At 48.2% G+C, this 26,413-nt stretch overlaps 1 long non-coding RNA gene across 4 annotated transcripts in view; it reads right to left on the minus strand.

The window, feature by feature from the left end:
- LOC109455648 (uncharacterized) overlaps positions 1–25,969 on the minus strand; it is a 72,375-nt gene extending 46,406 nt beyond the window's left edge. For 2 of the 4 annotated variants that reach the window (XR_016022695.1, XR_016022692.1), the window contains exons 1-3: positions 24,442–24,997; positions 3,864–3,962; positions 3,323–3,474 (exon numbers count right to left, since the gene is read on the minus strand). This is a non-coding gene — a long non-coding RNA (uncharacterized LOC109455648). The other 2 variants (XR_016022693.1, XR_016022694.1) reach the window with 2 other exon arrangements.
- Positions 25,970–26,413: the final 444 nt, after the last annotated feature.

Below are 26,413 nucleotides of genomic sequence, written 5' to 3' on the forward strand. Positions count from 1 at the left end.
GAGAAGAAAATTCTCAGGTGAATTCTCAGAAAAGAAGAGCAAAAAGCCTGAGTGGTGAAGGGGAGCTGATGCTGGAATTGGGTGGGGGAACAAGAGAGGGTAAGGGGGAGGGAGAGGGGTGGAGGAGGAAGTGGAGACGGAGACGGGGAGATAAAGGCCTTAGGATCTGGCATGGGGTTTACTGCCCATTTGGGAACAGGATATGAGACCTCAGGCCCGTGGAAGGTGGGGAGTTGAAAGGGAACCTCCTGCATAGAACTGGGGACCTCAAAGGGCTGCCCTTTCCTTGAAGGGAAGATGAGACCACTGAGAGTCTGGGGACGCTGCCATCTGCTTGAGACCTGGCACGGAAGTCACGTCATCTTAGAGAAGAATTCTAAGCGTGCATTACGAATATTGGATATTCAGTCAAAATGTTGCCTTCCCTGTGTAGCACAGAATGCCAGTTTGAGAAATGGAAGGGAAAAATGCTCCACCCAGTGAAAATATTAGGGTTCTGGCAGAGGCCTCTGTGAGACCCCGCTAGAGATAAAGCCGCAATCCTGGGCATATGAGATCTCACAGGAATTAACCCTCTCGCTGATAAGCTTAAGAATCACAGGCCACACTAGGAAAAAAATCCCATGAGAGAAAGGTATTTGAGGCAGGACATAGTAATAGTGGATACTCTGAGAATTCGAGAAATCAAATAATGTACAAAAGGCTGTGAAACGAGAATCTTTAAAACTGTCACCATTCTGAACACGTGCTTACGACGCGCCCGGCACAGGTATAGGCACTTGGCATGTCTTCCCGTTCCGACCAGTCCAGGCGAGCAGGGCCGATTTCCATCCACACGGTGTGGCTGAGGACACGAAGGCACATACATTGTTGGTTAACTACGGTCACACGGGGAATGGGGGAGCCAGACCTGAAAGAGCAGATGCACCACAGCACCTATCTCCTAGCCACTGTGACAGACTCACTGGCCACTGACATATTTTCCCGTCCTCTGTGGTGATGGAATCGTAGCTGGGCGGATAGCCATGTACGCCAAGAAATGTCCCAGGATGATCGAGCGGGTTCCCGAGGGGGCTGTAAGCAGTGGAGCGAAGGGAGAGTACCAGGCGAGACTGAGTTTTCTCAGGCCCCAGTACTATTTCGTTTCCTGAATGTCGAGCCGAGGATGAGGAGGGACGATGCGTGTATCACGCCCTTGAGAACGATACCAGCACAGTGTGGACCCTCACAGACACATGTTCCTCCAGACACATCTCCAAAGTCCAGTCTCTTAAATGACCACGTGATACAGAGATACCCCATTATCTAGGCTAATGGTCCATGTATTTCCAGCATATTCGAAACAATGACATTCGAGCACAGTCAGGGCGTCTGAGCTGTCCTTGGAGGGGAATGGCTAAGGACTTGCCCTGTTTCACCAGCTTTGGCCAAGCGTTTGGAAGGAGATCAGTTAATTTCCGCTTTGGGACCTGATTCCAAGCTTTGCGTAGGGGAAGAGGTCTGCCCTAGATTACTGCACAAACATGTATGCTATTTTCTCTTTATTTGTTGGCGGTAGAGAAAAGGTACATAGTAGTGGTAGAAGAGTCGCATTTATGCAGCCAGCTGCGTGCTGGAGTTAGCTTGTACTGGCTCCGAAGAGCTAACTGTTACATTCTGAGGAAAGCTGAGAGCCTGTTATTGAGAATTAAACTTGGCGATTGTAAAAATGACATCATACAAAGTTATGATTAGATTATATTAAAGGTAGTGAGCACTTAAAACTCATCACTTCCTGATTATTTTACTACTATCGATGATCTCAAGATTGTATGTGTTTATTATACCTGTGAAGTAGAAATACGCTCTCCTGCCCATTGCCTCCAGGCACCATGGATGCAACTGTGAACAAACAAAGTCCCTGCCCTCATGGGACTTACATTCTAGCGGAAGGGGACACAGACCTTACGTAAAAGCATGTAAATATGTTGATGACAGATGGTGATAAGTGCCATGGATAAAAATAAAACAGGGAACAGTAATAGAAATGCTGAAGTAGGGAGGGTACATTGCTTCATTTATTTTATTTTTAATCTAATATTATCCTCATCCTACAAAGACATTGAGGCTCAGAGAAGTTGAAACCCTACCTAAGGACACACAGCTAATATGAGGTAGAGCCGGGGTTCCCACCTGCAGCAGCTTGATTACCACGTTTGTGTGTATTCCCCCTACACCCCTGCCTCCCTCTGCTTCTTGGCGCTCCCAGGTTACCAGGCTGTTAGCTCAAGCTTGAGTTTCCTGCGCAAACTCAGCTCAGCTGGAATCTGCCCAGCACCCACGCTCCTTTGTTCCTCTGCCCTCCAAAGCCACGGGAGAGGGTAAACGGGTGTCCAGCTCACAGTGGCACTGGAAGGTACGCCTCCCCACCCCCATGAATTCTGTATGACTGAATGTAACATCTGCATCGTGAAACCAGCCCCACGGCCCTTCCCAACGCTGGTCACCAAGGGGGCTTTGAGTGAAACAGCTTTACTGTGGCTAAGAGAGGTCGCAGGTGGGAAAGGCCAGGGACTGACAGAGTTGAACTGGATTCCATCAACACTCAGAACCAGCTCAGAGAATAGGCGCTGCAGGGGCTTGTGGGAACGGCTCTTTCAAGCACCCCGCATGGCCCCACTGGAAATACTGTATTTAATGTCAAGAGTGGTTTGACCTTTGGTTTTGGTGGCATTTACTAATTCTATGAAAGCAGCCATTTCTCACTTCCCCTGATGCTTACTATGTTTCCCCAAAAATAAGACCTAGCCGGACAGTCAGCTCTAATTTTTGCTCCAAAAGACGCATTAGAGCTGACTGTCCGGCTAGGTCTTATTTTTGGGGAAACACGGTAATAGAAAATCTGACCATTAGTTAAACACAGAAAGTCTCAGCTGTTTCCCCTACAACCTGAAAAAAGATACAGGACGATCTCCGGTACCTTGGCTCATTTAAATTTCTGACACCAGGGGAATAAAAGGAACGTGATGTTTTAATCACAGTTCAAAGCATCAATTTGACGTGTTTGGGAAGCCGAGAGAAGCCAGATTTCTCAAGGTGGGCCTGATTCCAGCTGGAAGAAGTCTGTCTTATTACAAATATTTCAGGATCCAGGATCACTCGGGGACAGAGAGCTACCTGGTATATTAGTTTTTCATTGCTGTCGTATCAAATTATCACAAACTTAGCTCAGAATAACACCCATTTGTTGTCTCACAATTTAGGCAGAACTCCAGCGGGGCTCGGCTGCATTCTCGGCTCCTGGGCTTACAAGGCCAAAGTCATGGGCAGGCTGGGCTCTTACCTGGAGGCTCTGGGAAGAGTCCGTTTCCAGGCTCATTCAGGTCATTAGCAGAGGTCAGCTCCTCGGCACAGGAAGACTGGGCTCCCAGACGGAGGCTGTTTTCACTTCTGGAGGCCACCTGGGTACCTGAACGCTGCCATGTTCACTGCAGCCTATGCACAATAGGCAAGATATGGAAACAATCTAAGTGTCTATCAATGGATGAATGGATAAAAAAGATGTAAGACACACACACACATGCACCGGAAGTCCTCACGACTTCCTGTCAGTCTCACCACAATTGTGTAAAGTGAGTACTGTGAGCTCAGTTTTGACGTTAGGGGAGCAGCTGGGAAGGTTGAGGGGCTTGTCTAAGGCCACCGCGCTTGCAAGTGGGGAAGCTGGGATCAGACTCAGGCCTCAGCTCTCCAGGTGGCCACTGTCTTTCCCCAGAGTTGGCCGCCTCTGCTCAGACACACACAGCGGGCGCAGGCTTCAGTTGGCCAGATTTGTGCTGTCTCTCACTTGGAAGCTCTTTACATTAGAACTTGAGTATTTTCACCTGGTTTTGTATATTGGTGAGTCTTCTGAGGAAATCCAGCTCTTGGTCATTTCGTGGTCTATCGCCTAATTCCTTTTTAACCTCTGACTTTTGCTTCTCCTTAGGGAAAGAAAAAGAGCGGAAAGTGAAATACGCTCATTTTATTACTTGCTATTAGCTCCAGTAAAATGATTTAGGACGGCATAATTTGAAAGGGAGAGCCAGAGTGGGGCTGTAGGAACACACGTGATTCCCATCAATTTGTGCAGAAAGGAAGAAATGGACTAAGAGCCAAAAGGCCAGAGTTTGACTTGAGCACTGGCTTTGCCCCTCAGTCTGCACGCAAGTCCGAGCCTCAGTTTCCCCATCTACTAAATAACTGCTCTCCTATGTTTGCCTCATGGTTCAATCAAAAAGTATCCATGAATCCTTAATGAACAGCTTCGCGCCAGCATTTTGACAGCTAAAAGGAAGAATGTAAGAGAAATATAATAATGCCTGTCCGCTGAGTATTTGTGGGGAGTGGAGAACTGTGGGCAACTGCCTGCCAGACCTTGCACGGGAGTCACTTCTGCCCTGAAAACCAGCGGAGGCATCTCACGCGCTCTGCTTTGGCTCCTAAATTCGGAGGCCTTTGCTCAATTTCCTCACGTCTTTGGCTACTGCTCAGCTGACTGCCCCTTTCTCTTGGACCAGGAGTGGACCTAATGCATTGGGTCACAAAGCTTTGGTTTCATGCAGGACAGTGCCTTCTGCACAACTTGACACATTCCCATCGCCAGGCCCATCCTGACCAAATGCTCAGGGATCCCGCCCTCCAGGAATTCCATGACTCACCTCATCTGGACCTGCTTCACCTTTAGAGAAAGGCAAAGCCACCCCATCCCCCCCCAAAAAAAAATAAATGTCTTCCCAATGTCTCAGTATTAACCGACAGGAAATAATTAATGCTTGTAATGGAGCACACTGAACAATGGAGGACCTCCCAGCCCACGCCCAGGAGTGGACACCGAGAAGTCCGCCTAATTGTGCCTGGCAAGCTGGCCTGCGTTTGTCATGCTGAGCCCTGCGTTGGTCAGCGCAGCTCAGGAGCAGCACGCTGGAGTCTGCAGTGAGTTGCCGCCAGAACGTGGCAAACGAGGTCAGCGTCCAGGACGTGAACCAGGAAACCTCAGCAGACAGTGGACACACTCGGCCCTGCCAGAGGGCCCGCCCTGGGAAGTGCTGAGTCATTGTGCTGCAGATGGAGAGTCCTTAGGCTTGGATTTCACTGCAGGGAAGGTTTGGATAACAGTCCTTTGGAAGGAGTGGTCTGGGCGAAATGACCAGCTGCGCTGGACCTGGGAAGCAGAGACTGGGCTGTCAAGTGTCTAGTAGCCACGAGGAGGTGGGTCCTCAGAAAGGTCCTGTTTTTTTTTTTTTGTTTTTTTTTTTAAGCTTGGTCTAAGTCTGTTTTCTTTTTTTTTTTTCCTTAAAGATTTTTATTGGGGGAAGGGGAACAGGACTTTATTGGGGAACAATGGTCAAATTGTTGTCCTTTCAGTCTTAGTTGTGGAGGGTTCTGTTCAGCTTCAAGTTGTTGTTCTTTCAGTCTTAGTTGTGGAGGGCGCAGCTCAGCTCCAGGTCCAGTTGCCGTTGCTAGTTGCAGGGGGCACAGCCCACCATCCCTTGCGGGAGTCGAACCGGCAACCTTGTGGTTGAGAGGACAGGCTCCAACCAACTGAGCCATCCAGGAGCTCAGCGGCAGCTCAGCTCAAGGTGCCGTGTTCAATTTTAGTTGCAGGGGGCGCTGCCCACCATCCCTTACGGGAGTCGAGGAATTGAACTGGCAACCTTGTGGTTGAGAGCCCGTGCTCCAACCATCAACTGAGCCATCCGGGAGGCAGCTCAGCTCAAGGTGCCGTGTTCAATCTTAGTTGCAGGGGGCAGAGCCCACCATCCCTTGCGGGACTCGAGGAATTGAACTGGCAACCTTGTGGTTGAGAGCCCACTGGCCCATGTGGGAATCGAACCGGCAGCCTTCGGAGTTAGGAGCACGGAGCTCTAACCGCCTGAGCCACCGGGCCGGCCCAGAAAGGTCCTGTTTTGATGCAGATTTTGCACAGCCTGATGGAGCACCCCTTAATCCCAGCGGTTCTCAACGGGGGGTGGGGGGGGCGTGTGATTTTGTCTCCCAGGACACATTTGGCAATTAACTCTGTTATCCAGTCTCCTCGAAGGACCCAGAAAGGAGCACAGCATCTTCTCGGCCAGGTTTTCTCTTCTCCCTTCTCGGTTCCTGACTCCCCTGTTTGAATGTGGGATGTTTGAAGTGTCACGGGTCAGAAAGAAGCTTCAAAACCTTGTAAAAAGGGATCAATGGAGGGTGATGGGGGTGCAAGCGTGGGGGCGAGGTTCCCCATAGGACATTTTTTTCTTCTTTGACCCCTTCCTTCCATCCCTTTCTTTCCTCAAGCAATGACTGAGGGTCTACTGTGTAGACACTTGTGGGGCACAGAGAATTCCTGATATCCAGAACCTAAAACGCTGATCTCTGTCACCACCGCCTAACACAGGGTTCCACTGGTTTTGCAGGAACAAAACTAACAAGAGTCCGCGGGAGACCGTTTCTTGGACCTGGCTTCACCCTCTCAGGAGGTTTCTGTTAGGCAATAAATGCTATTTGTCTGGAACAAAAGTGGGGGTACTGACACTGTCGAACTTTTGTGGAGCTTTGTGCTCCCAGAAAGTTGCAACAGTTAAGAAATCCCCCACCCTTTTGTGTCCCAGGAGGGGCTACCCACCAAGGACCACCCCACCTGGCGTACTGCAATGTCGGTCTCCGTCTTTCCTCTTGGCTCCTGTCAGATTTGTAGGTAACTCTTATTTACCTGCTTCTACAAAAGCTTCTGCCTGCTTCTAGGTGACTCTCATTTACCTGCGTCCCCTTCCTTTTCTCTGAGGTGTTCGTCATTAATGAACATTCTCCTTGTTGCAACAGCTTGAATGCGGTAAAACCCAATCTTTAATTGTCTGGTACATCTTGTCCATCTCTTTTCTCTTTCCTCTCATTTCTATAGATGAGTTGTCTCCATTTCTTTCCCTCTCTGAGCCTCAGTTTCCTCATCTGTAAAGAACTGTACTTTCACCTCTGAGAAGTATGAGGACTGAATGAGATCATGCCTGAGAAAGAAGCACGCTAAGCCAACGGTAAGAGCTCAGTATTACTCAGCGTCCTTAAAGGAAACCATCCCAGCGCCATAGGTGGTGGAGTGGGGACAGGTTAAAGAGGGTAAGTCAGTGTGACCTGGCCTCTGCAAATGGGAAAACAAGTGTGAAGTAACAGCGCTGGGCAGGGGCGCCGGTCCATATGGGCCCAAACTCGAGCACTGATGAAAGCCGGAAGCAGGCTTCCTCCCCTCTCGGAAGCAGGTATGCTGCTCCATTGGGATTTGCATGTAGGGCGAGCCCGTTGCCTGTCAACACTGAGATGGTAAGAAAAGTGATTTCCCTTCACAACCCAGGGGCAAGGAGCTTCTCGTGTGGCAGCCCCTCCTACCTCGGAGTAGCTGGGGGGTGGGTGACCTACAGTGTAGGTTTCCTAAGTGTTTGCGGGGAGCTCCTGGTGACTCTGTCTGGCAGGTAAGAGTGCCAGGTGTCATGGTGGTGTTCACATCGCAGGCCAGAAGAACTCAGGTCTGGGGACAGGTGAAGCATGAAATTGCTGACAGCGTTACATGAGGTTTCCATAATTCTCCCAGCTCCTTGTTGGGTCCCCTCCAGGTGACCTGGCTGGGACTGACAGCTTCTGAACACACGTCAAGATTTCTGGAAAGGAGAAGAGCTGAGGAAACTGAACATTATATGGACGTTTACGAGAGAGAACAAAGTCACCGCTTGACAATTCAATTGGGAACTCAAATTGCAGCAGTTAGCACACAGGGAGTACCAGTTTTAGATACACAAATGCAAAGTAATCAGAAAAACATTAGCTCCTGAAAAGTGATCACCGTGGTGTTTTGCATTAAGCTGTAATCAGCCTGAATGTACAACGAGCAAATTCTTAAGACCTGGAGATTTTAACCTCCCAGGAAGAGACTGCGTTTGGCGACCTTGACAGAGTGTGGGTCGTTTATTTGCAGCTTTTTCTCACTCACCACTCTACAGTCCTTAGTGACGTTTAGTGTTTTCATGGTTCCAGCTCTTTCCTCCCTACCATCACCTTTCAAATGGAATTTTTACCCCATCACGGCTGAATTATCCACTAAGCACAACAGGCACAGTAGCTAGGGCCCAAAAACTTTTTAGTTTCTTTTCAAATCAGAGTAAACAGACTTTTAGGTCAAAGAAAATGTTTTAATATACAGTATTAATACACTCATCATTATATAAATGCATAAAATACCACTTAAAATTTCTTTTATGGAGGAAGGGGCCCACGGATGTCACAGGGCAGCCCTGAGTTCTTGGCTTTGTCATTTGTAAGTGCTCTTACACCCTCAGGGACACAGACACTAACGGCTCACACTTGCTTTGTCCTGTGATAAAGCTGGAGCAAAGCTCAACACCAAGGTCCCAGACCACCTGCTCTCGTTCGAGCCCACCTTCCTCCTGCCAGCAGCATCTTGCACCTGCAGGTTTCAGAGGGTTTCGTAGGGGAGGGCTACTGCCAGCGGCCGCCACGCCAAAGCTTTCGGAAGCTGGCCACTTCCAGTGGCAGTGACACTCAGAAATCCTGACTTGGGTATTACGGGGAGACCAGAATTATGACTACACTGACGATTGTTCAAAGCCAAAATCAAGGGACACAGTCTGATGTGGGAATTTCTTCCCCATTTTCATGAATTTAAATTTAAACATTTATGTAATAGAAACCCTGAAAGACAGTCATATAATTGACTAATGACCTTTATGACAATAAAATGGTGTGAAAAGAATTACTCACAATGCCAAGTAGAGCCCAGCTTCTAATCCGGTATTTGAATATTTATCAGCCCTGTGGCCCAGAAGGTCCAGGATTCAGGCACACAGTAGGTGTCATGAGAACAGTGCCCGAGGTCGTAGGAGAGCTAGGTTTCTCTCCCCTCACCTGGCCCAATCACACTGACGACCACTTGGAGCTGCTACTCTGCCATACCCTTTTTGTAAGTTGTATCTGAGTAAAGAAAACCCCTGCGAAGTGGGCATTAAAATGTTCATTTTGCAGACCAGAAGAATTGGGTAACTTGCAACGATACAGGCTAGAAGTGTTACAGCAAATTCTAATTCTGCTCAGTCTGACCAGAAAGGCCTTGGATTTCTGATGTTTACGAGTAGCTGCAAATCATTCAGAATTCTGAATGGAAATGAGTTTTCCAGGGGGAGGAGGCGGGGGGTCTTGATGGTGTCTCCCACGCTGGCCCCTAACCCCTAACAGAGGGGCCACACAAAGCCCTCCCCACCATAAATGGCTCCCCAGGTCCACCCCCTGCTCCAGAGGCTGCTCACACAGCTCAATGCTGGCCTCAAGCACCCTTTCCAGGCCTCTCTCTTCAGCTTCTGGATCCAGCCTAAACCCCACCCCTGCCCAGAACGTCTTCCGCAAGGACCCCAGCCCACCCTGGCCTTTCCCGTCTCCAACTCCTTGCTGTATTTCTGGAAGTGGAGGAGTGTACGCTTTGTACTTTGCAGGAAGAAGCACTGACTTCACGTCCTGGCGGTTTCAGTTCTCAGAGATCCCAATGAACGGTGAAGGAAGGTGTAAGCTGTTCCGACTGTCATGCCCCCGCCATTTGGACACCCTGATCTGCAGTGAGCTGTCCACCCCCGAGGGCGCCTGTGGATACTGCCCACCAGCTGACACCCCAGCGCACCCAGAAACAACGCTGTTCCTCTCAGAGACCTTTTACCTAGCTATAAAAGATAAAGAAGTCATAAAGCGTACGCTATCGCCCACCATGTGTCCTCAAGGGCTCACCCTCCTAAACTTTGCTAGTCATTTCATAAACATTTTCTTCTATTCTGTAACTCTAAGGCCCACATGGCCTGGAGACTGTGACCTGAAGAGTCCAAAGCTCATTACTGCCTCTGGCTGTGCTTTCTCCATTTATTTCCTAATTGGATTAATTTTGTCCTTAGACTTTCTTGAAGAAGGACTCACCGTAAGTATTCTTTGAGTTCTAGCATGTTCGTAAGAGATTTTCCTGCTGTCTTTGCATTTGAACAAATTTTGTCAGGGTGTAAAATTCTTAGGTCATATCTTTTCTCAAGAACTTCAGAAGCATTTTTCACGGAGCTGTTTTGTTTTGTTTAGTTTTATTTGGTTCTACTGCTTGGCCCGTTTTACTCACTTACTCTGCTTACCAGTTAGCTTGTTTCCTTCTCTGTTTACGTGATTCAAGTTTTTTGTCTAGTTCCCAAAGGATTCATTTTCTTTGAAGTCTTGTAATTTTGTCAGATTATGTCTGCTGTTTTTTTAATCAGTAGAGCCAAAATTTCTTTAATTATTGTAAAGTTTTATTTAACCTTATCTCTAAATAATATTTTTGTCCCTTTATTTGAATTATCTCTTTTTGGGTCACTAATTATGTGCGTCATATATAAAAAGACATATATATATACACACATATATATATTTACGAATATATACATATATTATATATACATATATCTAAATACACAAATATATATATGTATATTTTCCCTCTTCTAATCCTAAATATTTATTTATTTTGATTTTGTTTTTAAAATTTTCATTCCATTTGTTTGTTGGTTCTGTCTCGCTTTTCACGTCCTTGCTATGTTTTCAACAGGGTTTCTTTATATTTGTGGCCCTTTCAATTTGTTCTTTTTGTGCTAGTTTTTACTTTTTTTTTTCTTTTGGCCAGCTCCTATTTTACCCACTTCTGTTGTCTTGCCATGTCTTCTCTGAACTTTTAGCTCTGTTCTAATGACTTGGTTTTACGGAGGTGACTCCTTCATTGTCATGATTTTCTAATTGTAATATCGTCAAATATTCCGTCTGCTCTATCACAATGGTTTTCTTGTTCATGTGTTTCCAACTGCTTTTGTCTCTCCTAGTGTTTTTATCTTTTTTCCCCCCCTTATAATTCCTTTATGGTCATGTACTTATTCTTTTAAATTAATAATCATTGAGTTAGTTGGGGCCTGTCTGGACCAGCTATTTGCAGGAGATTTGTGTCTGGGAGGGTCCAGAGCTCTTTCCCGGTGCCTGGGGTCTTGCTTCTCATAGCATCGTGTCCCCCGAGTGCCTCCCTCCAGCCCTCGTTTCTCCCCAGGCAGACGAGGTTGGCACAGCAGCATATTCCCAAATTTGGGGCTCTGTCTTTCCTCCTGCCATCCTGACAGGCTGCTTCTCACAAACATGGCCTCTCTGTGCGATTCCTCATTGAGTCCCACTGTGCCAGCTTCTCAAGGTTTGGGACCAAAAAGGGTCTATGGAAACCCCTACTGCTAGGCTCTGCTCTGCCCCTAGTGGTGTGTCCCTACTTTAGGAACTCTTTATCACCAGCTTTGCCTGAACTCTAAAGCCATGGGCACCCTCTCTCGGCCCTTTGTGCACCCCTGTGAGACCTTCACTAGAGTTTGGCAACTTTCCTCTATGTTACAGGTGTCTACTAATTTCATCAGAGGCAGCAATTCTCTTTCTTCTTTGCTCTTTCAAGGTTTCGTAAGGAGAGAGGGGTGCACCATCAACCCGGAAGTGTGTTCTTCATTGCATGCACTATGTTTGGCCTCCAGAAGTCTGGGTCCTAACCAGACCCTGGGGTGGCCCCCATTAACCTGCCTCTGGTATTCACACCTGTGTCATCCCCTTCTGAGTGTGAGCAGCACCTGTGACTTGCTTCCTACCAAAAGAACGTGGCAAAGGTGATGGGATATCATTTCCAAGATTATGTGACATAGTGTTGTAAACTGTCACGCTAGGAGACCCCTGCTGTGTTTGATAAAGCCAGGGGCCATGTGTAGAGACCCATGTGCCAAAGAACTGAGGGTGGCTTTTGGCCAAAAACCACCTGGGAACTGAGTGCAGTCTCAGGTCAACAGCTGCCAAGAAACCGAGAGCATTCGTCCAATAGCCCAGAAGGGCCGAAATCCTGCCAACGAGCACGTGAGCCTGGAAGTGGGTCTCTCCCCAGTCAAGCTTTGAGATGAGACCATGGCCCTGGCAGACACCTCAACTGCAACCTTGCCAGGGGTGCAGCCAATCTGTATCCAGATTTTTGACCACAGAAACTGAGAGATAATACATGTGTGTTGTTTTAGCTGTTAAGTTTGCAGTGATGTTGTCACACAGCAACACACAACGAATAGACCACGTCAGGGCTATGCTGAAAACAGACCACAGCCAGCAGTTCTGTGGGTGCTGGAAGGGCACCGCCCTGTCTGCCCACGTCGGGCTTGGAGCTGAGCGTTGAAGAACATCGGCTTTGCAATCAAGTGGACGTGTGTTCTGCTCCCAGGCCCAGCATGGGTTACATGGTTCTCAGGATAGTAAGGAGCTGCATGGCCTGGATGAACTGCTCATTTCATCTCAGCCTCAAATTCCTCACTTTTAGAACAGAGTGTCAGCTGGACTCAACGATGTCGGGTTGAGAAGGAGGCGTAAATGAGATTAACAACATAAAACACTTTACAGGGTCCCTGGGAGAGGAAGTGCTTAGTGAGCGTGTCTCCTGGTCCCACAGGTGCTCTGAGGTGCTGGCTTCTGGTGGCAGACCTGCTGGCAGATTCCAGGCTCTGGCTTTGTCCTCAGGGAATGCCGCTGTCACTGGACTGGGAGTCGGAAGTCCTGTTTTCATCCTCTCTGTGCCACTGGTGAACTGGCTCACATTGATTGGTAAGTCATTCCATCCCTCTGAGCCCATTTCCTCATCTGAAATTGACAGTGCTTGTGTCGTCAGGGTCCAGGGAATGGGTGTACATAAAATGCTCTGTGAGCAGTAACAGCACATAGATAAGAGCGTCATTACTGTTAATAACAATATTATATAAGATGCTAATTCAAATCTTGGAAGGGTTCTTCAGAATGAAGACCCACGGCATCCACGGCAGAGGCAGGACAGGAGCTAGCCTGCCCACGCAGGAGGGGTGGCCCAGACAGGGCCCAGTGGTTGAAAGCCTGGGGTCCAGAGCTCGACTGCCTGAGTGACACTCCTGCTCTGCCGCTGAGGACCTGTGAGGCCCGGGAAGCTCTTCCCCTCTCTGTGTGAATCGCCTCAGCTGCAGGACAGAGTAGGTCACCTCAGCTCACAGGCTTGTCCCAGCTCCCAGGGTCACATGTGATGGCGCATTCCAGCACCATGAATTCTAACCCTGGGAAGCACTTGCACGTAGTAATTGCTCAGCAAATCCCGGCTGCCATCCCCATTCTCAGACCACTTCGTGGGAGGAAGCACAAGATGTAAGTGAGCCTCGGTGACCATCACGTTGCCTTCGTTTCTGCATTTTTGGTGGGGGAATGAGGTTCGGTTTTTGTTCCAAGTCAGCCATCTGGCACTTCCTGTTTGTCTCCTTATAAGGATTCCACAAAAACTGGTTAAGAAGAGGACTGATTTTGACCAAATCAAATATAATAAAGGTCATTAGGAAACTGCTTAAATTCAATCTGTGATGTAATCTGCTCTCTTAAAGGAAATGATGACCGGTAAAGCATTGGGATGGGGGAGAAGTTACAAAAATAAATGTTTGCTGCAGCAAAAAATAAAATAAATAAATAAATAAATAAATAAATAAATAAATAAATAAATAAATACAAGTTCATTGTCTTAGGACAAAATGGCATAAATGGCCTAACTGTCCCCAAATACATGAACTCATGCCCTTGATGGGAAGTAACCAAGTAGCAGGATATCTTACTGCACTGAAAACAAATACCCTTCAGAAGATAATTTCCTCAGTCTCCTCAGAGGCTCTGGAATCTGCGATTAGATTCAGAACTCAATTTTGAGTGACGTAAGGAAATAAAACCTTTATAATTTTTCTCTCGAAATTATGGATGAGTGAAGGCTGAACACCCCCTTTAAAATAATTTATTATTAGAATATCTCAGGCTGGATAACATGTTTAGAAACTAATAATTTTTCAATAAATGTAACTTATCATGTTGATTTAAAAAAGGCTTTTCTTTGATGAATTACCATTTTGTCTTTTGGTTTTCACGTAATTACAGTCAGGTCAATTTACAAGTAGAATAAAAGAATAGAATACTATGCATCTACTGGGATATCTCATTGAATTCTATGAGTTGTGTGTGATCTTCCTTATTTACATGTGAGGAAACTGAGGCACAGATAGGTTATCGAGAGCCCTGGTTGTTGAGGAATCTAAACTCAGCTTTACTCAAATTCTAAGCTGTTGTTCTTTCTACCAGAGAGCCAGCCACCTACTAGGAAAGGACTTTTAGTGACACCCCATGGCCACATGACACAAATGAGAAAACCAAGCCTGTCAGAGGCCCAGGGAGCCGTGCCGGGCTCTGCTGTCAGCTGCTGAGGACGGGGCATGCTCAGTGGCCGAGCCTGGGCTGTCCTTTCCCTGCCTCGCTCTGTATTGTGAGTGTAGGTCATTGATTCACTCTCTTTGACCCGTAGTTTTCTTCCCTACAAAACTTCCCTTTATGAGAATAAACTTCATCATAAAGACACGCTGAGGGTTCAAGGACTCATGATGCACAGAATGCCCAGTGCAGTGCCTGACGCAGGCTGAGTGGTCAGTTAGAGGGCACTGTTTTCAGTCACACTAGTGACACCAAGGAAATGCAGCCTAGCCCCCTGAGCTCTGCTAAAGGACTTGGTCCAGTTCTCCGGACACACCACCCTTCTGACCGGTGTGGCACTTCCTCCTACCTGCTTACTGCTTTAAGCATTCACTGAGGCCCATCGGCCTGGCTTTCTGTAGAGCAGACGTGCACAGAGGACGTATTTACACAGAGCTGCCAGACTGTGTGCGCATACAAATACAGCATCTGTCACTCACTTCCCGGGCCTCTGGAGGAATTTGTAGTGGTGCTTTTGCTCTTCCCGGACCCCTGGGACCCCACCTTCCTGGCCCCTCTGATGAATCAGCCCTGACAGGTCCAGGTTCGTTACCCATTCCCTGGGCTCTCTGGAAACCCTGCTAACCTGCCTGCATCCCAGCCGCCCAGGCCCTCCCCTCTCTGGCAGCTGCTGCTCCCATGGCTTTCTGATCATATCACAGTAGCTCTTAATTGCCCACGGCTCCCTTGTCTTTCTTTTTCTCTGTGAGTTAAGCTCAGCGTGTGGATACTTTTGTGCTAATCGTTTATTTAATACGCCTCCATGTGTCTGTGGACTTACATCTGTGCCGTTCTTTCCTTCTCTATGAGAAAGCCCTCATTATTCTCCTAGTCCCTCCTGTGGTTTTTTTCTATCCTTATCTTCCTCTGCAAGCTCTTACTGACACAGCAGATTCTTACCTCATTCCCTTCGGGTCCCTAAGTACAAATGGTGGTTTAACCCCTTAATATCAGATGCTTTATTTATAAAGCCATATAGGTCTTTTCTATTCTTTTCATGCTTCTGCTTCCCTCCCTCTGACATTAATTTAAAAAGAATTCCCTTGTTCGTTCCCGAGTGAATGCCTTAAAGGACAGTCAGGGACAGAAGGAGAGTACATGGAGGCTGCTTGTCATTGAATTTAATGCTTAGTATCTACATCTGTCCTCTGCCTGCCATCTACGGCTATTCAATACCTGTCATCTACATTAATTCTCGACCTATGCCATCTCTGTCTACATCTAGGTCTATATCTACAACCACACCTACAGGACACTTGGGTTGCTGTGGGATATGGCAGCCTGGGAGTGAACTGCAGGAACGGTGAGTGTTCAGAAATTGCATGCAGGCACCCACGTCCATGGCCACATAGTGGGTCCCTAACTCCCCACTGGTGGCAGGAGCGAAAGCATCTCATCCCTACTCCAGTCCTCACCACGTTGCCATAGTGCCCATAAGCCCTCTGGAATTTCAGAACACGGTAGAGATAAGGTGTCCTGAAATGCCCTGTCCACCTCTGCCCAGAAAGTTCTGCTGGCCATGGAAGACCCACTTTCATTTCAAGTCTCTCCTCTCCGGGAAATCCTCCCTGGTAGTGTCTGAGCACCACAAGGGCACTCGTGATTTGACGTGGCTGTTGGCATTGGATCGGATGGGTTGTAGCTCACTGTGTGCTCTTGTGTGTTGTGCTTCTTTGCCTGCCAAAGTGTCTGATATGTGCAGCTTTTAACTCCTAAAACATGCTACACTTTACTTAAAGGCAGGGCCACGAATGCTGAGGCATCCTTCACCCTTTCATTTTAATCTCTTACTAGATGCTTCCTTGTGCATTAGAACACCTTGGGACCTGGATTAAAAAGATTTCTGGGCCTTTTTCCCAGCCCAGCTGAATCAGCAACTGGGGGGTGGGGGTGGGGGGGCGGCCAGAACTCTGGATTTAAATGAACTCTCAGGAGCTTGAGATGTCAGTCAAACATTGCTAGCAACTACTATTGGACATGCCTTGAAAAACAGCTTTGAGTTTCTCTTCCTTCCTATTTGCACTATCCTCTCACTAAGCCAGGCCCCTGTCACCCCCACCCCCACACACACACACACATACACGCACACACTTTTTACTCTTTGAACACCTAATAGACATATATAAACACTTAATATGTGCCAGACACTGTGGTGGGTATGGAGAGAAATAAACCATGACCCGTGCCCTTGAGGACTTGGCAACGTGGAGAAGGAAGACAGGCCACACACTTAACGAAAGCTCAAGGCTACGAACAAAAATGTTGCTAAAGAACTAGCTCGCTTCCAGCTTGTGCCTGAAACCCAGGATTATAGCTTAGGCGCTACTTGTCCATCCTGTCCCAGGAATTGCAGGCTGGACCTTCATTTGTATTCAATTTCAGAGGTGGGGGAAATGCCTTCAATCGAAAAGAAAGCCAAGGAAGAACATCAACATTGGACATTTCCCACCGTGCCCGCGCTTCCTCCACGACTCAGACCCAAGCACCTCCACCTTCCACCTTCTCTCCCAGAATAAACACCAACCAGCCTGGCTTGGGGTGTGGTGCGCAGTAGGCAACTCTGAGTGCTCAGGGACTGGCCAAGGCTGCTCAGCTGGATGCACGGCCAGGGAGGAAAACTGTCCTCGTGTCCACTCAGGACCAGGCTTGGGGTAGATGCTCCAAACACACGTCCCCTGGCCTCGGGGATATATTCCTGGTACAGTGACATGACTGCTTCAGAACAACCCGCTGATAAATGAAGGTTGGCAATTTTTACTGACCCCTTCCGCGTTCTTACTTCTCGAAACAGAGCCTGTCATTTCAGAATATCTAACGCTTGAAAACAGCTTATTGTGGTGGTACCATGGCAACAACAACAAAAAAGCTTTCCCTCATTTGTACCAAACAGGAATCAGAGGTGGCTGAAGAGCAAATAGAAACAGTCTGCAGTTCCGTATGGGAAGACATTTAAAGAAATTGGCAGGAGGAATTCCTGCCCCTGCAAACTGACTGACTTGGTGTCTCTCCTCTGTCACCGGTACTTGGGAGCCCGTAGGGGCAGGAGGCTGGATTCGGATGGCTGGCTTCTCTGAGTCATCGTTCCCCCACTGGCCCATCACATGGGCATTCTTGGTGGGTGACGCGGTGGATATTTATGCGAATACCTTGGCTAGGGGTAAGATTTTGGTCGGACAAGTGCCTCCATGTCTCTGGGTCACTCTAAGTTATCACTTCGGCAGGTGGCAGCCTCCTTTGCAATATGAGAGGTTTAGATTAGATCAGTGTTTTCCAAACCTGGTTGTACATTAGAATTGCCTGGGGAGCATGTTAAAAAAAAAAAGAGAGAGAGAGATTCCAGAGACCAATCCAGACCCACTGATTCAAAATCTTCTGAGGGAGGGGCCCAGGAAGCTGCTTTTCCCCACTCCCTGCTGGTATCAATGCAGGCAGGCCTCTCCCTGACACAGAACCAGGGGCCCAGACGCTCCCCGAGGCCCTGTAGCTTTGCATTCTGTGGGTTCAGGATCCCATGGCCAGGCTGAACCCACTTACCCTGGCCCTGCTGCTAACGACCTCACAACCACCAAAGAAGAACCACTCACACACAGAGCCTCCCAACCCTTGCTTTGGTGACTCCTTTGGGCGTTGGGGAGCCTCAGAGTTTGGCCGACTGACCCTCAGCGAATGAGCTCTTTGCTGCAGCCACATGTACAGCTGCTCGTCAGCCCTGCCGTCCGACTGCTGAGGAATGGCGACTCTTTCCAGAATCACACACAGCCTGCCTCTGGGAAGCCCGTAACGCTCCTTCTCGGGGCTCTGCACACACCCTCACACAGGACTGAACTCGTGCGCCCTCGCTGTCTATCTAGTTGAAGGAGTTAGAATCTGCAGAGTGGATAAAGACCAGAATGGTACTGACCCGGGAAATCTGAGACGAGCCATCAGACAAGGGCTTAGCAGCATCTTTCCGTCTATACATCAGCCAGTCCAGTGTTTCATGCTGAGTAAAGCAATCTCCTCGTCATCCAGGCAAGTGAGAGAGAACAGTCAGCTGATTTCCTATCTGTGGACTTCTTGAAGGATAGAAGGGATAAAGGGGGGGAAAACTACCCTTGAACTAGAAAATTTTGAATCATTGTTCCAGTCTGATTTAATCCACCCCAAAGCTAATAGCGCTAGCGGAGGCCGCGCTTCGAAAGTGAAAGCTAGTTCAAATCAGCGAGAAGAAAGCTCGCTTTGGTAGCAGGGAGCCCCCAGAGAGACGGTTTGTGAACGTGTTGCTGGTGAAGCCTTGGCTGTGTGAGCCGGGCAGTTTCCACAGAGAGCAAGACCCACGTCAGCACCGAGTGAAGGGTATGGTCTGCATGATGGTGGCAGAAAAGGGGGTACCCAGGTCTGTCCATGAGACGGAGGGCCTGTCACTGCCAGACACGGCGATGTGTCACTCAGAGGAGCACTTCAAGGGTACCAATGCCAGATATTAAAACTATATTACGTTGTATTTTATATTTATATATAAGTTGTATTGGCCATCATTTGGCATTTGCTGAACACGTACTATATGTCAGGCCCCACGACTGCTAAAGTGCTTTCACAGATTTTTAAATGTAACCTTTACAGTAACCCTGTGACATAGGACCATGACCATCTACATTTCTGCAATGAGAAAACCAGTCCCTCGAGAGTTTTCTGAGCCAGTCACCTGCCTGGTGAGTGGCAGACACAGGTTTTGAAGGCCGCCTGTCTGCGTGGAGGTGCCCAGTCTCAGCCACTCTGCTCTCCTGTCCCCTGCCACCGCTCATCCTGTTTCCCCAAAATACATCCCAAACTACCCAACTCCTAGTCGCTGATTCTGTGTGCATCAGCTACCCAAGCAGCGTGACATGGGGACAGGTGGCGTCCGGACGAGGGCATGACCACGGTAAGCGACGACAGTGCCATGTGGCCAGCCTCAAGCTGAGCAAGGAAGAAAGTCCCCGGAAGTGAAGAGTCCTGGCCAAAAGGCCATTTCATTAGTGAGACTTCCTCTGGGAAAAGGTGTGTCAAGTCACTTCCTGCGCCACTGGGTCACATTCTCTAGGACAGTTGGTTGACCCTGAACAGGGAGATTGTCGTGGGGAGGGGCACACATAGGTGGACAGGTATCTGGGCCTTTAGGAACTCTGCCCTCTCACGGGGTGCCTGCTGCTGGTCGGGTGAGGGGTCCACACTGGGATTTACAGGTAAGCAAGGCAGACACAGATGTGGCCGTCATGGAGCTTAGGGCTCAGAAGGGCAGAAGCCGGTGAGCCTCGAATTACAAGGCAGAGAGCTGGGGGTGGTCACGGGGTTTGTACAAAGTGCTTTTGCAGAATTAGTCTAAAGAGGGGTGCCTGAGCAGGCCGGCCCACGTCTGTTTAGGGAGCATGTGCTGTTCTACCTGAGAAATGGGGAATGGGGCACGTGAGCTAACAAGTGTCAGCCTGACATCCTGCAACCTGGCACAGCATAAAGTGGGACAAAGCCAGGCTACACAGGGCAGCCGTGTATTGACAAAGTGAGTGTCCAGCAGATACGGTCATGGAAGGAGGGACCTTCCATCTGAGCGTCTGGGCTCAGCCTAAAAGGAGCCACTGAAATACGGGAGATACCCCGACATAAATGCTGTAGGGTTCCCTTAGGCTGAAGCTGGTGGGCGGGGTAGGACAGCAAGTGTATGTGTATTTCTGCCTACATAGCTACACCATCTATATTTCTATATCTATAGCCTGTATCTGTATCATCTGTAGCTATATATTTACCATTGAGATCTATCCCATTTCTACCTATATCTATACCATCTACATGTTATCATGACTGTAACTCCTCTCTTAGCTTTTACTGATCTGCTATAGGAGATTCTCCACGTTATTTAACTACGAAGTTCAATTTTATTGTTTCTTATTTTGAAACACTTACATATTACAAGAATAAAGGAAGTTTCCCACCCGAACCGTTTGAAAGGAAATTGCTAATCTGATGACCGACCACCTTCAAATACGCTACTTCCTGCAAATGAGTGCTCACTGATAAGACCTTAATTCAATCCCCAGAATAAGGAAATTAACATTGATATATCACCATCTAACCCACGGACCCCCAGCTGCTCAAGACTGTTGTTTACAGCAAAAGGATTCAGTTCAGAATCACACATTGCATTTGGTTCTCATGGTTTTTTTGTTTGTTTTGTTTTCTCCTGTCTAGAACGGGTCTTTAGCCTTTTCTTGACTTTCATCTCCTTAAATTTTTGAAAGAACATGACAGTTATTTTGTAACATGACTCTCAGTTTAGATTTGGTTCTAGCTTTTTATCAGTTTTACACATTGCAATTCTCAGTAAGATTCCCTCTGTGAAAAGGGTTTTATGCTGCAGACTCCTTTCTAGCGTCCTTCCCTAACACACACACACACACACACACACACACACACACGCACGCACACGCGAAAAGAAAGTCACTGCTTTAACTAAAGTCTTTGTTCTGAGTTTAAATGCAGAGCCCTCATGTGGGGTTATTATTTCTGCTTTAGCAGACATTTTAAAACTTTGAATGCATTTCAGATTTTTTTCTGTAGAGCAGAATTTCTCTTAAGTAAAAGGAAGTGTGTGTACTCATATGTTAGCTATTGCCACAAACATGGTGTAGAGCTAAATACCCTCAAATTTAGCTCAGAAAAGGTTGTTTTTCCCCATTGAGCTCACGTTGGCTGACCTACGCTGCCCTTGGCTGGGTGACTACGTTGATTTCAGTTGGTCTCATTCACACAGGGGACCCGCTGGGGCCAGCTTTGTTCTGTCATGTGTCATCTTCCCAGGACCAGCAGGCTGGTCTGGGACCAGTCTGACCAGGTTTTTTTCTTGGCAAAGGAGACAGAAAGCCTTAGCTCGCAAGTACTTTTCAAGTTTCTTGTAGCCTTTGTCTGATTGGGAAGGCACTGAAACGTGGCAGTGGATACAGGGAAGGGCCACCAATTCAATCTACTGCAGAGTGTCACAGAGGAACCGGAATGGAAACGGGAATGACCAGAGTTACTAGTTTCCCAGGACACGGGCTGGTGTGGACTGTCCTTAATCTACATTTTCTCCTTTGTCTGAGCTGCTGAGAGCTGCCTTGGTGGTGAGCCCCTCTTCTTCCTGGAGGCCTCTTGCTTCTTAGGGGACACTCAGTTCATCAGCCCATCATTGCTAGGTACTCAAATGAATGCATGAAGCATGAATGAATGATACTATGACGTCAACATTAGCGGGCCCTCCTTTCGAGTGTGGGTCCTGAAGCTGTTACGGTAATGGACCTCCATAGGCTAAAGTCAGGAACTGACCCTGCCCTAGAATTTCCATTTTCATTTTCAATCCCTAAATTCTAGGTATCGTTAGGCACTGACAGATAATGATTCTTAAGTGTTCTAAGACAGCCACGCTTCCTTTGAAAATTTGAGATTATGAATCTTGTGTGCGTGTGTGTTTACATGTGTATAGGGCAGTTGTCCCCATTTTAAATCACTTGTTATTTATGAAGAATTTTTTGCTGATGTGTTAAAGTAACTCTGATGGGAAGAGATGGGACCATCTTGGTGTGTGACGTCACTACCCATTAAGGTGACGTGACCCTGTGTTAAGCGCTTGCATGCACTGGGCACTGCTAGTTGTTGGACAAGGTTGTTAGCTAAGGTTCGCTTCACTCTCCAAAACAATCAATCACACAGAGCAGGCATTACTATTCTGATTGGCTAGTGGAGGAAACTGAGGTTTAAAAAAGTTCAGTAACTTACTCCTGGTCCGACAGCTAAGGAATGGACTGATCTGGGCTACAGGTCGTACCAGCTACGCAGGCAGCACCCTTTCCAATTGCCTTCACTCTGTTGCCTTCATTTCTTAACTGGGTTGGTCTCCTGAGTACCTCCCACCCCACAGGCCTCCCGGAGTCTTCTCCCGGAGAAAATTATTCTGCTTGTGGAGTACAATGCACGCTCTGGGGAGCCATGTTTGATGAAGGCAAAAGCACACCAACAGTGAGAAACAGGTCTGTGCTCTGCCTCCAGCAGGCAAACGGGCGGTGTGGTGATTGCTCCTCCAGCGTTACCCAGGGCAGGGCCGAGAGGAGAGGCTCATGCTACTGAGGCAAATGTTCCGGTCGGGTACAAGGAAGCACGTGCTCTCAGGCTGGTAACACACTCACGGGATCGCTGGAACATCGGCCAAGCTTCTCATTCGGAAGAGGCATTTCAAACCTTCTCCTTCTCTTCTTCCTCTTTCTGTTCCAAGCAGAAGCTCACAACTGATTCCGTCCATCCGTTCCCTCAGGAACAAACACGGAGCATCTGCCGTGTGCCAGACACTGTTAGGACTCAGTGGAGAATATGAGCCACAAACTGTCATCCTCAAATCTGTTACAGGCTGCGGCTCTGCTTCAAAGGTGGTGCCCCCACTTGGGGACCCTCTGCGGGGAGCACCTGTGCCCTGTCAAGCATCACGAAAGTCACTGGCCTGTGGGCTTTTAGATGGGACAGAGCCACCTGCCCCAAGCCCCACTTCCTTTCCCTATAAAGAAGATTTGTGTTACAGATGCACACAAATGTTGTGTTTGGAGGACTGCTCAGAACAGAGCTTTCTAGAAGAACGAGGGGCACTGTTTACTCACAGTCTTCGTCTTCTGCCTCCGGTCTCCATCAGTCTTTTCTTAACCCATCTCGGAGACAGCTGCTCCAGTTGTCCACATAAAACTTGCAATGGCTCCCTGTTGATCTCTTAATAAAGACCAATCTTTTAAACAGACTCTCAGGGGCCTTGTGTTCCGCCCGAGCCCCCAGCCAGTCCTCTGGCCTCGCATTCCATCACATCGTCTGTGTGTTCTGCAGTCTCCTCCACCGCTCATCTGCTGGCCCCAACACACCGGCCATTCACTCTTGACCCTTGATGGGCCCAGAACGCCCGCTCTGTCCTCCAGTAATCAAAATCCACGCTCCCTGCAAGGGGCAGTTGGCTGGCAGCTCATCCCGGAGGCATCCCCACTGTTCTGCCCGAGGGAACTGCTTCCTCCTCCATGCTCCATGTTCTCACACTTCTGTGCAGCAGTGTTGTTTCATCCAAATGTGATATGTAGACGCGGCTCGGTCCTGCAAGCCGCTCAGACACTCCAGCCAGCAGTCTGGGCTCCATGTCAGCTTGTCACTGTGTCATCCAGGCCTTTATTCATTTGACGGCCTCCGCCAGTGGGCGGACGTTATCGGATTAAATTCTCATGCAAGGTGCTGAGAGGTCAGGCATGGCTGGTCGCAGAGGTGCTAATGGCCTGATTTTCAATTTTCTCTCTCAGAGGTGTGCCAGGACAGACTGGGGTCATGTGCCCTCTACACACTTCCTCCGTGAGCTGTGGTGAATCATTCCACTTCCGTGTGCCTCAGTTTTCTCATCTCAAAGGGAGGATCCAAACCGACCTCCACGAGTTGCTAAGAAGATTCAGTGACATGATGTGTGTTTAGCACAATGCCTGTCACACAGTCGTGAATAATAAGTGACAGTCACGGTTCATGTTTTTCTTCTGGAAGAAATCCTAGCCTGCATGATTGAATTCCCACCAGGCACCGGTGCTGAATCCCAGTAAGTCACAGGTTATAAAACAGTACCTTTCCTTGTGTGGTTGCGTGGAGTTCACACAGCCTCTAACTGAACTGAATCTCCCAAACATTCTGTCGGGTAGGTTTACAGAAGAGGAAACTGAGGCTCAGAGGAATTCAGAGGGGTTAACGGGAGTCACAGTCTGGGATTCCACACTGCAAGGTGGATGCTTCGTGCATCCCAGCACAGCCGCCCCCGTCAGCCTCCCAGAAGACAGTTGGGTGGGCCGTGTTTATCGCAGGAAAATGTCTGAGCCTATTACTCTAGGAACAAGGATGTAGACACAACTCAAGGACAATAAAACACGGCCCTTTCTCACTCCTACCAGACATGACAAACTGATTATAGAACTTTTCCTCTGGGTCTTGAAGCTGCTTCACCCTCTTTACAATCTTTCTCAAAACTGAACTCTAGCTCCACAATGAATCCAGCTGCATCCAAGCTGGACACTCAAGAAGAAACGTACTTACCATCTGAGGACTCACTGAAGTCCGTCCAGTACCTTGTGACTCAGTGTGGTCGTCGGGCCGGCAGCTTTGACACCTTCCGCAGGCTTGACAGAAACGCAGCACCTCAGGTCCCAGGTGCAGAATCGGCGTCTGCATTCGAAGGTCCCAGGTGATTCCTATGAGAACAGAAATTCGAGACGTTCTGCTCTGAGACCCTGTTCACTGGCAGTTCTCCGTGATTTTCTGGCCTGTTCTTGGACTCCTTCCAGGACACTGTGGGCTGAATGAGAACTTGGTTCTGCTGGAAGAGATCCTTCTGACATCAAACACGCAGAGCCAGACACAAACGAGAGAAAGGAGAGCAGTCTGAGCTCTCCGCCTAGGCTGTCACTGCGTCTCAGTGCGTGGACAGTTGTCCTCTGCTTTGTGTTGACACTACAGAGGTGGGACACCTCTGCCCCGGAGTCCCAGCACCACAATAAAGTGGAACCCTACACTGCTCTCCTGGTGAGCGGGGCTCACATCCGCAGGGAGAAGCCAGCTTTGCCTGACGCCTGGTCCCCGGACCAGCGGTGTCTCTCACCAGCGGTGTCTCTCCTCCCTGCTCTTGTATTTTGAAGGCGACTGCCGTGTTAGTCAGCTTTACAGCTTGTGCACTCTGTGACAGTTTGAAAACTTCTCTTTAAATGTTTGCTTGTTGGTTTTAACTTACAGCATGGGAGAAAGACATTTCCGATCACAAGAATGGAATGATCCGATGACGATTATTCACCAGTGGGGCGCCCTAGAAAAGCTTGTGATGGAACAGAAGTAATAACTTGCTGTGTTTTCCTAAAATACTTTGCCGTGCTTTTCTAAAAATCTCTTGTGGCTGTTTTTTTTTTGTTTGGTTTGTTTTTAATTTCTACATTTTTGTTGTTGTTTTTTTACTTTTAAATTTGTGTCATGTTTTGTCTGGTAATGAAAGAAGAGCATTTTTATTTTGAAAATCTGGAAAATTCAGAGAAATATAAGTAGAAGTAAACAAACAACAACTCTAAGTCCAAAACCTAACATTTTGTTCTAATTCTTTCCACTCTTTTTGCTGTGACAGGGATCTTTTCTTGCCAGTTTCTCTCTGCAGCTTAGAGTGGGGAAGCTTATTTAAGATCTCTTATTTCATTATGACAAGGACACTGATTGAGCTCCCTCAGCAGCAGGATGAGTCAGCCAAAGTGACACAGAAGGGACACAAACAGAGAAGGAAGTGGACCATCTCCAGAGCAGCAGGGGCTCGCATTTTCCTGACTCTAGGACTTCAGGCTGTGTGGGCTGAGCTCCCGCCTCTGTGGCTCCTTCTGCACCAGAGCCAATGTGCCCACCTGTCACTCTCCACCGCCGGGAGGTGTGGCTGATGCTCTCCGTGGCTGCTCTCTCCCTCGTGGTTCAAGGTCCAGGGGAAAGGCTGCTTCCTGGTCCCAGCAGAGACAGGACACATGGCTTCCATTCTCTGGGTGACAGATGGGCCTGTGGAAAGGACTCGGAATTCAGAGGCAGGCAGCCCTGGGTTCTACATAAACTCAGTCACGTAGTAATTTTTAGGACCATCTGCAGGGTTAGGGTCTCTGAGTCATAGTTTTCTTACTGTGAGATGGGGCTACGAAAACCTGCCCGAGGAGTCACTGTAAGGATTAGAGAGGTGTCTGTGGCTTAACAGGCACTCAGTAAATGGCAACTACGATTGTCATTGTCTGTCCCTTCAGCCATCTCTTTTGAATGTTAAACCAACTCTTTTGATTTTGGTTTCATGCTCTGTTTGTCTAGGTCCCTGTCTTTTAAGTGAATTCCTTCTGGAATTATAGAATCCCAAAACACACTAGCACTCTTCTAAGATTCCGAATTCTTCCAAATTCTCTCTCCCCCTCTCTCGCTCTCTTTCTCTCTCTCTCTCTCCGTATATTTTCTTGCTAGTGGTAAAAAGATACAAGGGAAGAATCAAGGCTGCCTCTGTCCC

Source organism: Rhinolophus sinicus, chromosome 11 (genome assembly GCF_057876585.1).
Source record: "Rhinolophus sinicus isolate RSI-liver-muscle chromosome 11, RSI-T2T, whole genome shotgun sequence".
NCBI lineage: Eukaryota > Metazoa > Chordata > Mammalia > Chiroptera > Rhinolophidae > Rhinolophus > Rhinolophus sinicus.